The 22,873-nt window shown below is 39.2% G+C and overlaps 1 long non-coding RNA gene across 1 annotated transcript; it reads left to right on the top strand.

Moving 5' to 3' along the window:
- Positions 1–1,700: 1,700 nt before the first annotated feature.
- LOC144209998 (uncharacterized) lies at positions 1,701–22,850 on the top strand. Its single transcript, XR_013329300.1, has 4 exons — positions 1,701–1,848; positions 7,853–7,941; positions 10,369–10,416; positions 22,811–22,850. It is a non-coding gene; the product is annotated as an uncharacterized LOC144209998 (long non-coding RNA).
- The last annotated feature ends 23 nt before the right edge of the window (positions 22,851–22,873 follow it).

Genomic DNA, 22,873 nt, shown 5'->3' with positions numbered 1-22,873 from the left:
ACTCACAAGAAGACGCCATCTGTGAAGTTGAGTGCGAATCAAGCGGGAGATAAGCCTCTGGGCCGCCATTCAGCTGGACTCTGTCTCTTATTAGCCTCGCCGAGGACACCAAAGTCCAGCTGGGGGGTGGGAGGGGGGGGGGCATTTTGTCCAACCGGTGCTTACAAGACACCCGACTATGCTTTGAGAAGTGCAAACAAATCTGACAAGTCTCTTAAAGATGAGGACTAAAGGAATAGAGTTAGCCTTGTGATGTATTGATTGGTTAATAGATAGCAATTAGCTTTAAAGTAGTTTTTTCGTCACTTTAATTTGAAGCAATTCAAATGGAACAATTGGTGTTAATTATTGTATGGACCTGAATATGAGACAATTGTTTTTTTTTGCAATAAAGTTAGATTGTTGGTCGTCTTATGTTCGGGGTTTAGATATCATACCTGTTCATAATGCTAGATATGTCTAAGAAAGGGGTGGGGCAAACTTTTGGGCCCGGGGGAGGCGGCATTGACTTTAAAAATGTGACAGATGGGCGGGGTCAGTACATGATATGATACATATAAAAAAGTGCATCCGTTAACAGTACATATGAAACATAAACTGAAAATAAGGAGTAAAGTATTAACATACTCATCACTCATTATTAAAGTCAAAAGTATAAAGTACAGTAAGTAAAGTATATAAAGGAATGTATTAAGAAATATTAAAATTTTCTAAACACTTTGATGGTTGAGGTAGTTATTGCAGTTTTGTTTTTTTATTACAGTAGATTGTTTATTAATATTTTAAAAACCAGAAGTAATTTATTTAGAAATGTGATGGTATTTTAGGTTACATATGGAAATATTCAGATATTGTGATGTGATAGACAGTTTTTGCATGATTTGATTAAGCCAAAATAACATGATTTTTCTGTCAAATACATTGTTATATTTCTTTCAAATGCACTGTCATTATTTTTGTCTAAAAATTAAATTTGATGTTCAAAAAGTCATTTTTAGGGGTCTTATATTCAGGTCGATATGGTAGTCACCTCAAAAATAAGCACAATGTCTCTTCTATCCTTAAAAAAGCACATTTTTAATCACAATTCCTTCATAAATATGATCATATTCTATTTTCTCATTTTTGTGCATTCAACTAGCATCCCTTCACTGATTTCCGCGACCGCTCTCGAGCCGCTCTTCCTCTATCCTTATTAGGAATGATCCACCACGGCGGAATCAAAGCAGCACAAATGACCCTGGCGTCGTCATTTGCGGCCCAATTTCTCCCAATTTTGTCCATCGGACGAGAGGGGACGGCCGACGTGCTTTGATCTGCACTTCGGCTTTTTGTCCTCGCGCAAATGATGTAAGCGGTCGTCCCAATAGCGGGCGAAGACGGGGGGTTCAAGTGCGTCGTTCCGAATAGACGCCGTTTCGGTGGAACAGAATGAACAATGTATATCATGTTTGCCATTTTTACGGAGGGAATATACATGTTCTGGTTTGCTGGTCTCAGTTTTTGGCAGATTACAGAGTCTTGCCGACTTCATCAGGCCCAAACCGAAGTAGGCTGAGGTCCTGATGAGAACCAGGACCTCAAAAACTAAGATCCTGGTCTCCAATTGGGAAAATATTGCGTTCCTGAAGAAAGGAACTGACTTGAGAAAGTCTAAGTTCTCCATTCACTTATCCATTTTTGTTTCTACCCTCAGCTAAGGTGGCGTACCCTATCCAGGTCAAGGGTGAAGTCCTTCCCTAAATGGAGGAGTTGAAGTACCTAAGGGTCTTTTTCATGAGTGAGGAAAGAATTGGTTGAACCGGATTGGCTAGACGTCTCCATCGATACGTCTTGATGACGTCGGAGGTAAGCCGAAATGCTGAAATGGATGTTTATGCTGTGTTAATAGGTTTACTAGGTGTGGTGTACTTTTTAAAATGTTTATAGTATTTTAGATTATGTACTGTTGGATATCTAAGTACTGTTTAATATCTAGGTACTGTTGAAACCAGCTCTCAAAATTATATTCATGAGAGAGAGTTTAATATCTAAATATCTACTATTTTCAACAGTACTTAGATATTAAACAGTACTTAGATATTAAACAGTGCTTAGATATTAAGCAGTACTTAAATATTAAACAGTACTTAGATATTATACAGTACTTAGATATTATACAGTACTTAGATATTAAACAGTACTTAGATATTAACCAGTACTTAGATATTAAACAGTGCTTAGATATTAAACAATACTTAGATATTAAACCGTACTTACATATGAAACAGTACATAGATATTAAACTCTCTCATGAATATGACTATTTGACTGGCGACCAAACGTCCGAGCACCATACTTAATGTACTGTATTTTGCCCTTAAATATACCCGGGTATATTAAATAATTTTTGCTTTTTTGAGCCTTCCGTTTGTGTGCCATTTAATATACCCCTGCCGTTTAATATACCCAGGTATAGTAAATGACAGGGTATATTATTCAGCAAAATATAAGTTTTTAGTTTATATTTGACAAACTGTGATGTACCATAATTGATCTAAAAAATGCATTACCAGATGTAACCATCTTCTCACAGTTAATTTAGCATCCTTTTAAATTATACCCACATTTTTGGATTTTGGATGTTTATTTTTTTAGTCCAGATGCGTGACTACATAGATCGCCAATCAGCGTAATTGGACGACAACAAAGTCCGCTACTTTATATCCCATCTGCGGATTTTTACGCAACAGTCCATGTTGCGACCAGAATTGTTTTCGGCGTCGTCTGGTAAAACAAATGTCGACTTTTGATTCAATTTTTTTTGGGGGGGAGGGAGGTACGCGGGGGGTGCCGCTGACACGCTGTCAAACGTGACAATGAGTCATGATGGCGGCAAGTAAAAGAGACAATGTTGTTTGCGGAATGAGCCCGAATCGATACGCCGCGTTTAATAACATTTCACAGATGATGTATGATTGACGGCCAAAAGAAACACGCCGCCTTTTTCTCTCGCCGTGACAACAACAAATTGGACATAATAATGAAATGACAAATGTTAGCGTCTCATTTTCGGGTGGGGGAGGGGCTTCGGGGGGTTTGAAGAGAAAGAAAATGGACTTATTTCACTTTATTAGAAGCTTTTTTCTATCTCAAGTTGGTAAACAACACACGTTGACTTTTTACACATCAAGCGTCCTTCACTTTGGACAAATATGTTGTTATTATTCTGTCAGGACATGAAAGGACATTGTTGGTAAAGTACTTTTGTAAAGTTCCTAACCCTAAACATACGTAGATACTTTAGGATTTGTTTGTTTTCTTGAAAAATATACATTTGGACACAGATTTTACATTGGGTTGAATGGATTTAAGGCAAATAATGACTACCATTTTTTCACAAGCATAAAAAAAATCCAATAAAATATTGATCCCCCAACAAATCCACATATTTTACAACAAGCAAAGAGGATTTTAATAATCCTATTCTACCCGGTCAAACCCAAGCAAAACATTATTTATATGCGGTGATCCATCTTTAGCACTTCATTCAAATTATTATCCATATTTTTTTTCCTATTTCACTAGGGATGATGTAAATAAGAGAAATAGGAGATTAAGTAACAGACTTTGTCATTCTGGGGAGCTTTTCTGTTTATTTACGATAGGAATGTTAGCGGTTTTCCTTTAATTGTCCATCAGCCAAAATCATACAAATAATCCCCGAAGAAAATATGTTATCATAATTCCCTGATTGACATATAAACGGCTGTAGGGGCTCCGCCCACGTTGCCCCCAACTCAATCTTTCACCACCCATCACGTCAGGGACCGACTGATGAAGGTCAACGCAAATATTGTGGTCCGCCTTCCCCGAGGAAGACGACACGAAAGCCTAATTGATCGGAATGGAAAGCGAATGCCCCGCCCCCGCGGTGGTATCCAGGAACATCTCGTCGGCGCTTCCCGTCGAGATTGAAAAGCCAAGCTAGCGTCTATCTCCTGTCATTTCTCATTTAAGAGATAGCGACCGCTCGTGACACCGTGTAATTGCCGAATGGTAATTTCCGAGGGCGCAAATTCCGCCGCAAAAATATCTAATTTTTACTTGTACGTCACCGTAGACGACGAAAGATGTCCAATCCGGTTGGAACGGGGTAGCCAGAAGAGCTCTGGGTGTCCGATCTATTTGAAAAAGACATCTGCTCAAATATAGGCTCCTTATTTCTAGCTACATCAGTTTTGTAATAATTTTTATACATTTTTTACATTTCTGATCAACTTGTCAACTTTACCTAGCAACAGGATTTTAAATCTCCGACTTCAAATGGACTGGTCGCCGTCTATAACAGCCAGGGAGTTTTGTCAACTGCTTAAATCTTAAATTTAGGACCTGGCAACTTTTTTCTAGGTTAGCAAATGAGTTATGTCCACTGCCAAAGTCTTTAGTTTTTAAATCAATTATTTTAACTTATTTTGTTTGCTTTATTTTACATTTTTGACCTAGCAACATCATTCTTAGCCTCTTAATTTCAAATTGATTGGACGTATGTTGCTGTCAATCACATGCAGTCAGCTTTGTCCACTGCTAGTTACAGTTTAGGACCTGGCAACAATTTATTTGTGGATTATCCAGAGAGTTTTGTCCATTGCTAAAGTCTTTAGTTTTGAAATCAATTATTTTAACATATTTTGTTGGCTTTTTTTTACATTTTTGACCTGGCAACAGCAATTTTTGGCCTCTTAACTTCAAATTGATTGGACGTCTGTCACTGTCAACCACAGCCAGTCAGCTTTGTCCACTACTAGTTACAGTTTAGAACCTGGCAACATTCTTCTGGATCATCTTTATCTTCCTGATAGTTTTTTCATACTACTTTTTGCAAATTTGATTTCAAATGGCTTTAAAAAACATTTATTTGAGCTGTATGTTTTTTGGGGAGGTTAGCAGGTGTTCCTATCTCAACCAGGTGCTATCAGTCCGTCTCCCACTTGAGAAATTCGTCAACAAAGAAGATAGACAGAAATATAAAGCCCGACGTTTAAATCTATTGATTCCTGATGTTCTATTCCTGACGGTATCAGAGGAAAAAAACCCGGCATTCAACCATCTACCTTTCTTTTCCTTGACACAGGTATCACATGATAGAATTGAAGTCAAGTGTTGTGGTGCTAGATGAGCTTTAAAGCTGCGGCGGCGAGATAAAAGCTAGCAGCAATTAGTTATTGGGGCACAAAGCTCCCCTAGAGGGGAAGCCGGTTCTCCTCGTCACAGGCTTAATTGCTTTCTGCTTCCTGTTCTGTTCCGTGCTAGCGTAAACGTGACAATCCGCTAGCGTGCCAGAATCACATTGCCTTCTTTTTACATCCTGGTTTTCATCAATGGCGTCTTGTTAAACCTAAGCCACCACCTGCGTGATTACCTTGTTCAGTCAGTCCAGGTGTTTTAGCTTAAACAGATTTGGATGTCTGTGATTGGCTGAGTGGATCTGCCCCGCCTACTGCCTGTAGTTGGGTTTTGGCACCTAAGGGTATTTTGTTTTTGGTGTTTGAGTTTGATTTATTTAATAAGGAATAACATATTTTAATTAAAATGTTCATATATATGTTAATGGACATATACTTGTAAATATGCTAGGTTGTAGATAAGGGCTAATTTAAATATTTAGTCCCTTGTGTAGGTTGAAAATAAACGATGACACTTACTTTGACCCGTGACAGGACGTTTGGTCACCGGTCTTTTGGTCGCTGGTCAAATGTACTTAGATATTAAACAGTACTTAGATATTCAAATCTTTCTTAGATATTGAACTATTTATATCTAAGTGATGTTTAATATTTAAGTGCTGTTTAATATTTAAGTACTGTTTAATATCCAAGTACTGTTGAAACCAGCTCTCAAAATAATATTTTTGAGTTTTATATCTTAATATCAACTGTTTTCAACAGTACTCAGATATTAAACAGTACTTAGATTTTAAACTCTCCCATGAATATAATTTTGAGAGCTGTTTTCAACAGTAAACTCTGTCACCATTTTACCAGCCACCAAAAGGGAGCAAAAGACCAGTGACCAAATGTCCGAGCACCACTTAGACCTAGCGCTGTTTTAGACAAGGTTCCAAGCTGATTGGCCAATAGATTCAAAGACAATTGTTGCCATATGCTAATTGGTATTAGGTTCCAGATATGTAAATGCACTATTTTTGAAGGGAACTACACAGTCAACTCTAGAGCCAGCCCTTGTTTTAACATATTGGAATTATTTTTTGTCTTAGTTTGTTACATAGATTTGATTTTAGAGTCATCCAATAAATATTCAGTATAATTCTAGTATTGGACACAAAGTTGATTTACTTTGACGGTCCCGTAAAGTGACGTGGTGGGCCACCTCTGGCCCACGGGCCACCACATGGAGTCCATTGATTGCACCACTGCCGGCTTTTCTCCGACTGTCCATCTAATGTAGTTATCCAACAGCACCCAAACAAATGAATCAGCGGGCCATTAGCCACGCTGCCAGCCGCCATCCATCAAAGCCACACCGGCTGGCCAATTCTCCCAAAATCCGCCATCACAAAATCACTACCCAATCATCTCACCCAATCGACTGCAAGCGATGGGGAATCTAAACTGATTTACTCGGGATTATCTGGGGATTTATTCCAAATGAAGAAATTGTCTTTTGCTCATTTGGACAATTAAGGATTATTCTAATTAAATTGACGCAAAGCGAGCGATCCATTAGTTTGCCAAATCGCTGAAGGATTTTCATTAACGTCATAATTAAGAGGGTTCACAGTGAAGAGGAAATTTGGGTAATTACATCTGGATCGGCTTCAATTTTTAACTGAGGTGAAACCATTTCTAGGAATACTATTGCTTGACTTTGCCTCTCTGGCGCCCCCTTTGCTAGCAGATGTTGTGTGAGACATTGAGGGTGTCAACAACTTGTAGAAACGACATGGCAACCATTGGAGCACATCCTCGAGGACTCATAATTCACGTTATGGACCTGCCAGGGCCTCTGGCGTGGAGTTCCTACTCGCCTTTGGTGATTAGCGGATGTTTTTAACTCCCCGTTGAGCCACACTTGGAAGTTAATCACATGACCAAAGGCTGCAGGGAAGGGTTGGGAGTTTAACCAAGGGTTTGAAGGCACACTGGCCATTTTTCAGGCATTTGCTGCCCTCACAATTTGTGAAAACTGTCAATTTTCTATGCAATATAATGCAAAGAAATGACTAGAAATGGGACTTAGTCCAGGTCTTGGAACTAACCCACTTGTCCACCACTATTTAGACAAAGTGTGTCCTCATTTGGAGGAAAATAGGGTCCAAAAATATTTTTTCCTCTTGATTGTTCGATTCAAAACGTTTGAATTTGATTGGTTTAGTAAGGGACAGAATATATGAATCAATTAATGTTAATGAACATATGTAAATGTATAAAATTGTAGCCTAATTTTCTATCTTTAGTCCCTTGTGTAGGTTAAAGATAAACGATGACCCATACTAGACCCTCATACACAGTTTTAGACTGTGTCATCATTCCAAGTTAGTTGGTTTATCAGCCAGGCTTTAAGCTGATTGGCCAAGAGGTCCAGAGACAAGTTATCCTATGCTAATTGGTATTGAGTTCCAAGTGTTTTGGCTAATTTAGCACTCTTTTTGAAGGGAACTAACTACACACTCACCTCTAGAGCCAGCCCTTATTTATGTGTTAGTATTCCAATTGCACTTTAACATTCCCTTTTACTCCCAATTGACAATATCTCATGTTAACTTTAGCACGCAAGATAAATACTGTCCAAATCCCATCCATCCTTTTGCACCCTGTGCTCAAAAAAGTGCCTTTTCTGTTGTGTTTTTCAGTCAAAACGTCAAGAGCCAGTGTTTCGCCTCACAGCAGCTCGCCGCGGTCGGAAACAAGATTTACACGCTACCGCCGGAAGGACACAAAGGTGCGTCTGGTGATAAAGTGGCAGTCAAATAAACACAAATACCGGCACATTTACACCACTAGACAAGCGTTAAATAATGCTTTAAAGGTTTGTGTAGGGAAGAGTCAACAACAGATGGATTTTAAAGTAACTCGGTTGTATTTCATTTATATTGCAACGGACAATTTCTGACTGTCTCTTAATCATATTTACAGCCGTGCTGTAGGTTTTTATCGTTAAATGACAACCCACCCAAAAATACAGTAGTACCGCATTTTATTGACTAAAAGTTGCATTATTTTTAGATACTGCTGACATGTGACTTTTGAAAAATAAATGTTACCCACATAAAATAACTAAATACAAATTAATGTTAATATTCTCTGGAAAAGAACACCTAAAAATTGAATATTAATATGGAAAAAGATTGTTTTATTTGTTTTAATCGGGAACAGTCTCTTATTCTCGAAACTCAAATTTGTCCTGCATCTCAGGGCAATTTTTTTCCGGAATTTTCCTCGTATCTCAAATTTCTCGTCTGTAAGGACACTCGTATGTCAAGGCATCACTCTATTTGTCTTTAAAAATTATTCTTGTATCTCAAATTAGCCCTGCATCTCAAGACAAAAATCTGTTCGTAATTGTCCTCGTATCTCAAATGTCTTGTCTATTAGGACACTCGTATGTCAAGGTATTAAAAATTGTGAGAGGTTTAGCCTATCATTTTAGTTCGAACCCTCTTCCATAATATTCCCATCATTTGCTACCAGCTAATAAAACGACTAGGCTACACTTCCGAAACTCATTTAAATCCTGTCATCGTTTGTATAACATATTACAATAATACATATATCAATAATACTGGCTAATCTAATCGGCCCCAAATATCAGCAATTCATCTCTTCCCGAAAATAATACTCCTCATTTATGATTGACTGTCATCTCGGTAGCTTCTTTAGCGCTTCGCCATCCCGACTTGATCCCGCTTTATGTCCAATGAAATGAGGAAATGAAGCCAGAATGTAAACAACACCCCAAACAAAGCGTCTGCCTGTATACTCCGTAGAAAAGAAATAAAGAGAAATTAATCACAAAGGAGTTACCACCAAAAAACGAGAAAAAAAACACACCCACACAATGAGATGGCCTCGTTCCACGTCCGACTCGATCGATCGGCCCGCAGAAATTGAAATTGATTCATGAGGGAAGTTATTAAGATCCGAGCTACGACTTTTTGGCCGTAGTGGATTTGAAATGTAATTACAGGAACGCACAATCGTATTTACATCCTCGACATTTTCATTACTTTGCCGGATCGCTTTTGCCGATTCTTTTGGCGAGAAGGGATATGACTCTCGCTCGCTCCCTCACAACCCGTGAAGCAATTTGTTTTTCATCATTCCCACCCGCTCTCCAGCTACTTTAGTCCCCGCCGTCAATCTTTTTCATCTTTTTTTTAAACCGTCTTCAGATGCCCTTTTGCAGCTCGTAAATAAACGGGGGTGAATTTATTGAAATGGCCGCTGCTTTTCACACTTTAGCCGGCAACGAAAAATGTATTTGAGTGCACCTGTTTTTGAGCTTTTAAAAACCAGAGTGTTGAGTTTATATTCACCATTGATAGGTTGAACAATTGGAATTCCCCGAATATACACACGAATAAACATAATTCTGGAATTTTCACTTTCCAGGAGAACAAACTGTTGAGGCCATTTTATTTTATTGGAGGGTCCTGATTACAATATAAAAGTAGGTACATAAGTGAGGGGTCAACAGTCAAAACAACCGGATTCACAGTTCTGCAAGGCATTCTGGGTCCTCCTTGTCTAAACTAACTAAAGTTATCAGGAGCAATTAAACTTACAATGATATGAAAGTTATATAAATGATAAGCATAGTAAGTTTAATGGTAAAGTAAATGTATAATAATATGAGATTAAATTATGCAATTCCCCCCTGTTGTGAGTATATTTGTACACAATGTAATAATGCCCTTAATGAAACATAATTATTGCTTTTTTTGACAAATATTCTTGCAACCAGGGGGATTTACAGGTCTGCTTGTTACCCGAATACTTGCAGGTCAGGTCTAAAAAAAGGATGAACAAAATTCATTTTCGTCCAATTCGCTTTCATATTGATCCTAGTCACGGATCAAGGATACAATTCTTGTAATTTGGAATTTGTTAGGGCAATTGTAGTAAGTATAAGTCGGATTGTAAGCAGGGGATTAGACAACACCCACACAATGTCAAAGTAGTCATTTATTAGAAAGTAAATACATGGATTTATGACCTTGACTGATTTCTGAGTCGTGTTGTCACAAATTGACGCAAGTTAAGTAAAAACCAATGATGGCTCTCCAAATGACTGTTTATATTTTTATAGATACCACCATCTAATCATTTCATAGCAATACTAATAAATCATATTTTTTTGTCTTTTCAGTCAATTGCCACAAAACCAAGACACTCTGACTTGAAAGTTCCCGAAAAGGTAAGCTGGATTTTTCTTGTCCCTTACTAATGTCTTACAAGAAAATGGACATATTGTACAAAAATTCCGCCCCCTTAAGAGTGGGGAGTCAAAACAAACAGTAGTTCGCGTCAATTTAACAAAAAATGTTATCTCAACGCTAAACTTGTTCAAATATTTTACACAGCCGGTACCCGATAAATCAAACTCCGCAAAAAAACGCGACTCGTTTGGGCTCCGCCCCCATCTGAGTATGGCGTCTCGCTAACAAAGCCATCCGCCGACCGCCGTGCGATGCTCCGCCGCGGCAACTCGACTACGAAGCCGTCGAGGCAACAAATGGAAGCAGCGGTCCAATTGATGAAGAGTGAATCTGGTCGGCGTGGAGCAACAGCCGGCTTCATAAAGAGGCTGACGGGAAGAACACCTGCGCCCTCCGGATTTGACGGCACAATGTCAACATTTGGAGGAACAGATTTGAGGAAGATAATGCATTAACTAACCTGAGGGATCTCATTTCAATGTGGGAAGGGGCCAGCAGCTTATTTAATTTAATGCCTGTTTAATTTTCTTGGCTTTCAAAGCTCATTTTATTCATGGCTGCCATTCTTGGGTCACCTCCTGTAGATTTTAGCTCATTTCACATTGATTTTTGGACTTTCCAGTTCCATTTTGGGGTATTTCCAAGTTATTCTTTCCTGATTTCGGTCATTTTCTGACATTACAGTTCAATTTTTGAGCATTTCCAAGTGACTTCCTTGATTTCAGGTCATTTTCTGACATTTCAGTTCAATTTTTGAGCATTTCTAAGTTACTCTTCCTTGATTTTGGGTCATTTTCTGACTTTCCAGTTCAATTTTTGAGCATTTCCAAGTTACTCTTCCTTGATTTCGGGTCATTTTTTCTCCTATTCTAGCAATTTTAAGAACATTCTAATTCCAAGTTAATTGGACATCTAGTGTCCTCAATAGCAAGGAACGGCTTATTTTTGGGTTACACTTATTTCCACTACCTGTTGCTTTTTCACAAATCCTAATGAATTTGGCCCATTCCTGAGTCACTTACTCTACATTTTACAGTCAAATCCTCTTAATTTTCCTCCAATTTTCTCCCCTAACCCAAACCCCATTAAGTCATAGCCCACTTTTGACATTTTAACTGTCAAAACGAATTGTGTAAGCCATCCAACTCCAGCAAAGCCAATAGCAGTACACAGATTTTCCTTGACAGTTCCCAGCCGTAAAAAAACGCTTCCCACAGTCAACATTTGCACAGCTGGCGAGCGTGTAGCCGCCATTTGTAACCGACTACCGCGTGTGGCGGTCAGCATAGATAAAGCCCACCGAATCTCCCGTAACCGACGACACGTCTTTGTGTACGACATGACAGTTTTACGCCAGGCAGCTGCCGGCTCCTCTCGCCCGTAATTGGTCCAACTCGGCGGCGACGCCATGTCTCTTGACACCTGGCAGACGAAGGCGGCGTATTTCTCGTCACAGAGTCCAACGCCGCCGCCAGAACTCCAGACGCATTTTTGGCTCGGGCCGAAGAGGCTAATTACGTTAGCAACTCGGCACTCGTAGGTTTTCCTTTAACGGCTCGGCGCAAAACTCCAGCGCCCCGTTTATGAAGAGCCATAACAAGTACGTAGACCTGCCATCTGCGGACTTAATGAAAACGGATAAAAAAGTGGAGTTGTGATCATCTGCGCTTTGATGGCCCACGGCGAATTACGAAACGCCGTCACGTACCGCCGCCCTTTGCCTGACTGACGCGGTCCTATAAGTGGATCTCTAAGGAGCGCCATGCATTTTCTATGGCGTGGGTGTCAATGCCACGGCCCGTGGGGTCAGACCGGCCTCGTCATGGGACTTTCAAAGTAAAGTACTTTGTGTTTTGTGCTAAAATTCAAATGAAGGCTTATAGTTGTATCTTTGGAAAAATATAGTTCTATTCTGTATTCTGTTTCTGGTAAGAAATGTACTTTTTTATCAAAAAACAGGATACAAAAAATCAAGTAATTGATCAATACTTCTATTCTGTATTCTGTTTCTTGTAAGGAATGTACTTTTTTTAATCAAAAACAAGATACAAAAAGTCAAATACATGATCAATACTTCGTTTTTATTCCATAATTCAAATGAAGGCTTATTGTTGTATCTTTGCAAAAGAATATTTCTATTTTGTATTCTGTTTCTTGTAAAAAAATGTACTTTTTAAATCAAAAACAGGATGCAAAAAGTCAAATACATGATCAATACTTTGTTTTTATTCAATTTTTGAGTCCAAAATAAATTTTTCAAACTCTAAAATTGACTCCAATATGCTAGTTACTCCCTCAACTCCTACTCACAGTTAACCAGGATATACCCCAGCACCCCCTGCAACCTTTAAGAGGATTATAGCTCCAATAAACGAATAAATAAAATATAAATAGCCAATCCAAATAGCTTGGGAGTTCTAGCTTCCCCATTGGCAGCTGACGTACGCTGCTTTTTTCATCTTCGAGAGGACGGGGTGATTGAGTCCTCCAACCACTCCCCCCACCCCCAACGCTGACGTAAAGACAAAAAAAATAGAAAAAACGGGCTGATGAAAGCGAGGCAAAGGGTCATTAAACAGCAGGTCGGGAGACGGCGAGGGAGACATGGAGTCCCGGCTTCATCAAGATGGATCACTGGCATCTGGCGCCTTGGAGGACCTAGTTAGTAACCCTCCTCGCGAGCCTTCGCGGGCTGTGAATCATGGACGCCAGGCGCTCGCTTCTTGTATCTTTTGTCATGCCGGCTGACAACAAAAAAGGAGCGCGAGAGGGAATATCAACAGACTTTAACGTCAGCTGCCGCAATCAACAAACACTTAGCGCCGTAATTAAAAGTGCCCATTAATGTCCCGGCGTTGTTGGAAAGGCAAAATGAGGGAGGATTGACGTCGGGGACGGCGGTGGTGATGGACGTTGGACTGAGAGTGTCGATTTTAGCAGTGTTTCAGTGCCATTGGCGGGACTTGCCGTCCAATTCATTTGGAGTGGGCCAAGGCCAACATTCAAGGCACTAATGGACAAGAAGTAGCAAAAAAGGTCCTTAAAATATACGTGGAATGACCAAAAATGTCATCAAATCAATGTGAAATGACCAAATAATGTATACAAAGTGACCCAGGAATAGACTAATCAACAAGTAGTACAAAAATGTCCTGAAATCAACGGGAAATGACCAAATAATCTCCTAAAATCATCAAGAAATTACAAAAATGTCCTAAAATCAATGTGAAATAACCAAGAATGTCCTAAGATCAACGGGAACTGACCAAAAATGTCCTAAAATCAAAGTGAAATGACCCAAAATGTACAGGATCTGACCCAGGAATGGACTAATCAACAAGTGGTACGTAAAATCTCCTAAAATCAACGAAAAATGACCAAAAATGTCCCAAAATCAAGATGAAATATCCTAAAATGTCCTAAAATCAACGTGAAATGACCCAAAATGTCCTAAAATCAAAATGAAATGACCCAAAATGTACAGTAAGTGACCCAGGAATGGACTAATCAACAAGTAGTACGAAAAATGTCCTAAAACCAAGTAACTCATACGTACCTTCACGTAAATTTAACAGGGAGCTAAATTAAAGTAATTCATGACCATTATTCAAGTCAAACATAAATGCCCAAAATCAACAGAAAATGACCCATAAATTCCCTCAAAATCCAACCAGCAGCTAATAAACATCAAGCCAAATTAAAGAAAGGAACTTTATGACAATAATATTTGATTATGACGAATTTCAATTCCTTTTAGGGCATAACAAATAAACAAATGAATTAATTGGACATCCGTTGCGGCCGATGAGATGATTACAAGCAAAAAATTGGGGGAAATAAGCGTACTTTACGTTGATCCGCATGCTCAATTCTAATCACTAGCGTAAAGCCCGGGATTTGGTCACGTGCCGATCCATATGCGCGCCACCGGCGAGGTGGGCTCGCTTTGGACGGAGATGTGGGCAGCCATTATGCTCGCTGAATTAGAAAGAAATAATTAGGAGCTGGGAATCCTTTAGTCCCGCGAGCAGCTTGCGTGGGGGCGCCGGGTTGGGTGCTCCAAAAAGGTCGTGGAGGGATGCGATGAGATGAGTGGGGGGGGGTGGAGACGGGGGGAGAACGTGGCGGCGGCGGCAGATGCCCGAAGGAGAACAGGCACGCCGTCTTGTTATTGTTAGGGAGCGGGGACGGCGTTCTCTTCGGCCATCATTAGCGAGGAACCAACTACAAAGTTGTTTTCTTTATTTGATTTTTGTGTTCTAAGGCTAGAAAACGGGTCGCCTAAGAATCGAAGACGTGAACCCATGTCAAGGATTCGTGGTTTTTGAGATAGTGTGGGTAATCAGAAGAGTTGTGGGTGGAGTCAAAAAAAGCGATGGGTTTTACATAGATGGAAATCAATTCCTGCTCGTTTTTTTTAATGTACAATCTTATATGATGTCATAGAGAGAATGAGATAACATTTTAAAATAGTTTTAACCATTTTAATCTCACTTTTCAAAATAGTTGTATAAGAAAACGCCCACTTTTTTAGTAGCAATTCTGGTTGTGACATCACAACCAGGATTGACAAGTCTGGATTACTAGTATGCTCATATATATGTATGTGTATGCTTATATATTTATGTGTATGTATATATATTTCAGCTAAACGCTTATTTATTCATATATTTATTAATGTATTTATTTATTAACTTATTACCTATCAATTTATGTCTAAAATGTATTTTCTGTGTCTGTAGTCTCACCCTCTTGCTACTGTGACAACCAAATTTACAGAATACAGTATGAATAAAGTTATTCAATCCAATAGGCGTGCTATTTGCATGTTGCCATACTAGAAAGCTAGACTTGTCAATTCTGGTGATGTCACAACCAGAATTGCTACTAAAAAAAGTGGGCGTTCCCTTATGCGCTATTTTGAAAAGGTAGAAAATACTAAACAAACTAAAAATAGTCCTACTTATAAAATGAAATTAGTGCAGTCATTTACATTTTTTGACATGTCACCATGCCTCTCAACACAGGTTGTTGTTATTTCACCTCAATAACAACAACAACTTATTGAAATCTTTCCTCTCTGTTAATCTGATTGAGGCAGTTGTCACCCAAGCGATATCACAAATATCATATCCCGTTTTCTACTGGTCCGAACCCGCCTTTTCAAGGGCGTCACGCACATATCGATTGGTAGGAAAGTGGAAAGATATGGATATTAGCAAGCTGGCAGTCGCCCCAGGGTGACGAAGTCGATTCGCGGACACGTAATTCACGTTCTGGAGAAATAGTTCATTTTTCGAGCCCGTTTGGCATTTGAAGGAAACCCACGGAATTTTAAACAGAGCCAGAGGTGGCGCTCGACCTGCCGCCTCGCCTCGGTTATCTTTCAATTACCCCCGTGATAGGCGGGCGACCTAATCCGGACCTCGCCGCTACCTAATGCTATGTCCGCCTTCGTCGGCGTCCGAGCTATCGCGGCGCCGTCCCTCATCGTGACCAGGTCCATTGTTATGCCGAATGGAGATTATCATTCGGCGGATGAGCCGTGGATGGAAGTGAAATATTGGACTGTGGGGACGTGTTATTATCGTTTTCTGGTAATCTTCTCCTAGCTGCCTACTGGTGTTAAAAGGGTGTTTCAGGGAATGTGGCCGGAGGGTTCGTTGTTAGAGCATAAAGGGGGTGAGGTTAGATGAGATGAGAGCGCCAATGAGTACAGATTTATAATAAGAATTTAAAAAAATTGAAAATAATAAGAATATTTAGTGCCTGCCCCACACTTTTTTATACAGTTTGTTTAAATATGTTGTTCGAAATTAATATAATACAAACTTAAATGACAACATGGACGCTGACAAAAATGATAAAATGTTGATTGGGTCGCCACTTTTTAATTAAATTTAAAACAAAAATGTTAAGAAATTCATTAATGGAGAATGTAAATTCCCTCCTCTTGTGAGTTATGTAAATAAATAAATAAAATGTTTAGTTTTTCCTTTTTAATTAAATCAAAGTTTAAAGTATAATAAAATATTTCATGTTTTTCACTTTTTAATAAAAAAAAGTTAATTAAAAAATCTAATACACTCAATCCATAATAAAATTTAAGATTTCTATTAATACATTCAACAGGAGGGAATTTACCAAAGTTTACTGTCTATACACGATTAATACAATATCACATAAACTGTAAATTAAACTTCAATGACAACATGGCTGATGACAAAAATGACACACCCCTCTTTTAAGTCAATTGGGTCGCCACATGTAAAATTAACAGTGTTTTGGACAAAAAATAGCCATCCCTGATAAAAAGTCCCTTTCCCCCTTCTGCCACCCAGCCAATATTTTTCTAGATCCGCCCCTGCTAGCTAGTGCCTCTCCTGATATAGCCTCAACCTTTCTTATGGCTGTCACTGCAGGGAGCCAATTAACACATTGTGTCCGAGGGAGTCATCCCTCCCTTGTGTTTTTGTCACACTGCTGGCTAGTGGGCCGAACCGCACAAATTAGCGGTGTGGGCTGGAAGGCTCAATTACCTTTTAAGGGCTTCGGAGATAGTTGTGGCTGTCAGGCGGTTTCGCCGCTTCTCTACACCTGCCTGGCCAAATATCAAACGAGGTGCGGGCGAGGGAAGAAGCGCCGCCGGAGGCGTTCGCCGCGTGATGCCCCGGGCGGGATTTCCCGCCGATCTCCATCCCGTTGTCGGCCTCGTACGTCACCCCCCATGTTTGGTTTTTGTTGTAGGAATAGAGTCGAGTGTGTTGATGGAAGTGCCGTCCAGAGGGGGGTTTGTGATAGGGTGTTTGTCATGTGATGTACAAGTGGTTGTGGGTAAAAAACTGGGGAGAAAGGACTACAGGGTGGGTGTGACTGTATGGTGATGTATTGGGATACTTTATACTATCGTTAGGTTAGCGGTTTGTGCCCATTGAAAGTTAGTATCGTTTTGAAATTCTGTATTTTCTCGCATATAAGCCGCATTTGTAACAAAAAAAATGATGACTTAATCAAGGGTTTCGTTCTGTTTTACCAGTAGATGTTGGCAAATTGACATTTACTATTTGTTGGTTATTTTCTGTTTTGCAGTAAGAAAACAACCGTTACTGGATGAATTAATTCCTTATGATATTCGACCACATATTGTGTTTTTGATTCCTACAGTAGCTCAGAAATACTATGATATTTTTAGGATTTTCCCTTTCAAAGTATCACCTTTGAAGACCTTATGATAACCATGATTATGGAAGTTAAAATTATGTATCACTGGGAGGCTTATATGCCAGTAATTGTAAAATTAAAGTAAATTGTGCATTCCGGCATCATTTATCATGCTAAAATTCAAAGTTTTTGGAAATTATCTTTTCCTGTTTAGTTTTTATCCCAAACTAAGGTATTTTTTAACAGTAAAATCACAAAAACGTAAATAGAAAACCAAATATTCCCTAAACAATACCCAAAGAAAACTTCCACCTGAAACATGAAGACATAACAACAACTATCCTAAAACTCGCCACTAAACTCCACCTTCTTCCAACCCAAACCTCGACGACCCTAACAAATATGACCCTACTACTCGGTCACCAAATTTTCCGCCTGTAGCGAGAAGTTGGCGTCATCATTTGAACCGGCACATTAGCGAATATGACGGCTCCCGATTTATTTATTGATCGTGATATATTCATCCAGGCTCCATACATTATGCATACGGTCCTAAGGTCTGCATAAATCTTTGCACAACAGGAAGGCCACGGTGATGAAAGAGCAGGTCCGCCATCGAGTCGGAGCTCCGATGATTAGTGGCCGCACATCAAGCCGCAAATCAAAGCCGGCTGACGAAAAAAAACAGCAAACGTAACCTTGCCCACGCACACACCCCGAACCGCTAATTGTGCCGGTAATTAACCGGGGCGCAGTCGACCTCGGCGTTAACTTCGGGGACCCTTGAAAGCGGGAGGAAAATGTTTACACCATCCCCAAACACTTGAAAATTATGGCAAAACTCATCTTGCAAAATGAACTTTGAAAATTCAACAGGCCGATGATTAGATTCGGGAATCTTGGGACTGACTTGTATTTCGTTTTAATTAATTTGGTGAGTCTTTTCCCCCTAGAAGTCATGTTCATATTTTAATATTATGGACAAAGACCCAGTTATGAAGCAAAACAATGATAGACATCGTAGAATATAGGTAGAAATAGATGATAGATTGTATAATTTATAGCAGTTTTTGTATGGGATATCATTTTTTAATTGGAAATTGCTGCTTTTAATTGGCGAATCGTAGATATCGAGGAAAACTTGGACATTCCACCAATGAAGACAGATTATTTTGGCAATTATTGCATTTTTTTTGGTGAATCGTAGATATGTTAGTCTAGTAGATGTTGTAGACAAATGTAGATTTAAATGGAAAGTAACAACAACCTGTTGCATATGATTCCATTAATTAAAACACATTATTTTGACAATTATTACATTTTTTTTGGCAAATCGTAGATATTTTAGTCTATGTAGATGTTGTAGACAAATGTAGATTTAAATGACAGGTAACAACAATCTATTGGATATGATTCTGCTAAAAAACTACACATTATTGTTGGAGTTATACTGTAATACTATAATATATATGTGTATTTAATCATTTTTGTATGAGAACTTCAACTTTTTGGGGCTAGCTCAGATTGTAACATGTTTACTGCAAAATAGGTCTGACCTTTACCCCAAAATGCAGACAAAAAAAACTATACATTATTATGGTATTTGTTACATTTAATTTTCTAAAAAAAACTATATCATTATGGTATTTGTTACATTTAACTTTCTAATCTTAGAAATCAAAGTGTCAATTTAAATCCCACTCTTTCAATTAACTGTTATACGTTGTACTGATAAAATAATACTGTTTATTTACACTAAAATCCGGAAACTGACTCATCGGCATCCCCAAAATGGCCGTTCCCCTGACACAAAATGACTCATAATGTATTGAATTTTGATAACCTACCCCTCCCCTTTTCTATAGTCATGTATATCAAATCATCTGCGTTTGAGTGTCACGCCAACGTACACCATCTTTTTTATCCCAGAGCCACGGCACGCCGTTGCAAAATGTCCGCCCATCTGCTAAGCGCACGTTGGAAACGTGTCATTTTTTTTGCACCGCTTTGCTCTGAAGAGGCGTGGGAGGCCAGCGTGGGGGAGAATTACCACTTTGGACTGCTACCCACCCCCGCTTCGCCGCCACGTGACAAAACAAGCGAGCCACAACGTGCTCGAGTGTCATTAACGGCACCCCCAAATAAAAAAAACTCCAAACTGTGGAAAGCAAATATTCAAATACTCCAATCTAATTTAAAAGCACTCATTACCAGGCCGCTAGTTCCCCTTTACATCCCGTCACGCCCACCAGGGGTCAGTGTTGTGCAGGGTGATCACTCCCACTCCGCCACGGCACCCCCACACCCAGCTCGGCACCCTAGATTAGATCAAAGAAATGTACCCATTGTAGAAAAAAATATAAAAATAAAAAATAGGACCCTCACATCTTGGCCCGGTCTCGGAAAAACACGCAAAAAATGCCTACAGTTTAAATGTTTAAAAAGCAAACGTGGGGGAAAAATTGGAATGTGAAATGTTCCGTTTTAATTTCCCAAGGGGAGGAAATATGGGTTTGATTGAAAGGCCTTGAAATTCGTGGTTGTGTCTTTAAATTTGGATTGAAAACCCTAATGATGCTTTATTTGAAACCTGGACCAGAAACACTGAATCAGGTTTTTTACTCGTTTCAAACCGCAAGACCTTCACAAAGTCGAGTAATTCCAAATTGTGTGCCTGTAGTTAGCTTAAATGGGCTCCAGCACCCCCTTGTTTGCATAAGTGGATCAATAACTGAATGAATTAACTACTTTAGACCTGAATTTTAGACCCTAATCCACTCAATTTATCAGTTTTTTTAAAATACCGGCTTTTCTGGTATGAAAGTGGCGGCCCGGGGGCCAAATCCGGGCCACTACATCACCTAGTGCAGCCCCTGACAGGATAATAACGTTTCAATTTCATGTTTGCTGCTATTTTTGTGCTAATATTCAAACTAAGATCATAGTTTTATGTGTATGGAACACAAGTGCTCATTTAGTTATTGTGTCGGCCATATTAGGACATATTTTAGGTATTTTTTCCCATCAAAATTACAAGTGACTGTTGTATAATGTACTGATAAAATAATATTTTTTTATTTACGCTAAAATTCAGAAACTGACTCAACTTTCTGGCCGAGTTTAGCAAATAAAACATAAGCGAAATCCTTAATTCTGGTTTTAAAGACACTTGTACTTATGCGATTAGAACAAATGGTAATGGCGAGTACAACGGGACGCCAAGCAGGCGTGCGGCGACCTCTCGGCGGCGTCGGCGGCGGCCCTCGGGGACCCCCGACACGCTTGATTGCGCTCGGGAACCATTAAAGCCAATAAAAGTTAACTGCCGGTGACCTTTTTACCTCGCCGGCCACGGGGTCGCTGATGGATGACTTTGTTTGCGTGGCCAAATGGGAACTCGCTTTGCTTCCACTTGCACTTCTTTTCTTCTTTTAATGTTTATTTACTTTCAAGAGAGCAGGCGACCTTTAAGCCCACTATCAAACTTGTGCTCTTCTGGCCAACAGCGCAAGGACAACAACAACAACAACAAAATGCTCACAAAGGCTTCAGTCGAGTAGATGCTGGGAATTTTAGTAGGGAAATCACAAGTGGGGGAAATAGGGTGGACTGCCTTTGACGGAGGTAGACGTCCAATCTGTTTTAAGTAGGAGGGTTGGGGTGCTCGGACTTTTGGTTGCCGGACATTTGGTGGCCAGTCTTTTGGCCCCCAGTCTTTACTGTTTGATATATAAGTACTGTTTAATATCTAAGTACTGTTTAATATCCACGTACTGTTTAATATCTAAGTAGTGTTTATTATCTAAGTACTGTTTCATATCTAAGTACTGTTTAATATCTAAGTACTGTTTAATATCTAAGTACTGTTTAATATCTAAGTACTGTTTAATATATAAGTACTGTTTAAAATCTAAGTACTGTTTAATATCTAAGTACTGTTTAATATCTAAGTACTGTTTAATATCTAAGTACTGTTCAATATATATGTACTTTTCAATATCGATGTACTGTTTAATATCTAAGTATTGTTTAATATCTCAGTGCTAATTAATATCTAAGTAATGTTTCATATCTAAGTAATGTTTAATATCTAAGTAATGTTTCATATCTAAGTACTGTTAATATCTCAGTACTGTTTAATATCTCAGTACATGTTTAATATCTCAGTACTGTTTAATATCTCAGTACTGTTCAGTATCTAAGTACTGTTAATATCTCAGTACTGTTTAATGTCTAAGTACTGTTTAATATCCAAGTACATTTGACCAGCGACCAAAAGCCCGGCGACCAAACGTCCGGTCAAAGAGGGTTGGCAGCGATTGAACATATAAATAACTTCTTCCTTCTTGAAAACTACTTAAATTAAAGTGTACTTTCAACCTTATTCCGTTCCCTGAAATCCATATTACGGTTCATTACTTGCTTACTAAACCTTTACTTTGATTCCAAAACCTTTGTTAAAGGCCACACCTCTTTTTTATAACCCTATTTTGAACTTGTAACCTCTTCACCCATTTCAAAATGTGTCTTGAAATCAAAACCCCGACTTAAACCTAAATTCCGACACCATTTCCATCTGGCAACCATAAACTGATAGCATTTTCTCAAAGCCGCTAGCTTCTACATTTCTTATTATTGCTTCAAAACATTTTCTCAAGATGTTTTTCTCATTTTTTCCCTTTCTTACGTGTCGCCTCGCAACCGCAACAACATTTTCTAACAAACCATTAAAGTAAAGAAGAGCCAAAATGTCTGTATGAGCTTTTTGTTGTTGTTTTTTAATCCGTTAGCAACCATAAGACAAAAAAATGGACACCCAATCAACCGTCATTTTGCAAACCGACAAGTTGACAACAAATTGACCCTCAAACTTTCAGCCATCTTTGATAAAAATATCCATTTCCACAAATCCTTACCGTTTCAAATTGTTCCTGACTTGTCATTTTTTAAAAAATTTTTACGATTCCCAATTGCCTCAAAGCTTTTGATGGTGCGCGATGTCACGTTAAACTTTATAGCTCGGCGTGTTCCCGTCTCGTCCGGCCATCAATCAGCCTCACGTCGTTTCCGCCACAAGCGTTTATGTTGTCGTAAAAGACAAATATACGCGCTAATCTCGCCCGATCGTTTTCCTTTATTGCTTAATTTATTTTTCTACATTGTCACTGTCATTTTGCATCCATTTTTTTCAACGCTGCTTATTCTCGCCAGGGTGCCGGAGGCTATCTCAGACCACCTCGGGGAAAGCAACACCACCCTCTTAAAAGGTCCTCC

This window comes from Stigmatopora nigra, chromosome 16, assembly GCF_051989575.1.
Source record: "Stigmatopora nigra isolate UIUO_SnigA chromosome 16, RoL_Snig_1.1, whole genome shotgun sequence".
Lineage (NCBI taxonomy): Eukaryota > Metazoa > Chordata > Actinopteri > Syngnathiformes > Syngnathidae > Stigmatopora > Stigmatopora nigra.
This window is presented reverse-complemented; position numbering and strand designations above follow the sequence as displayed.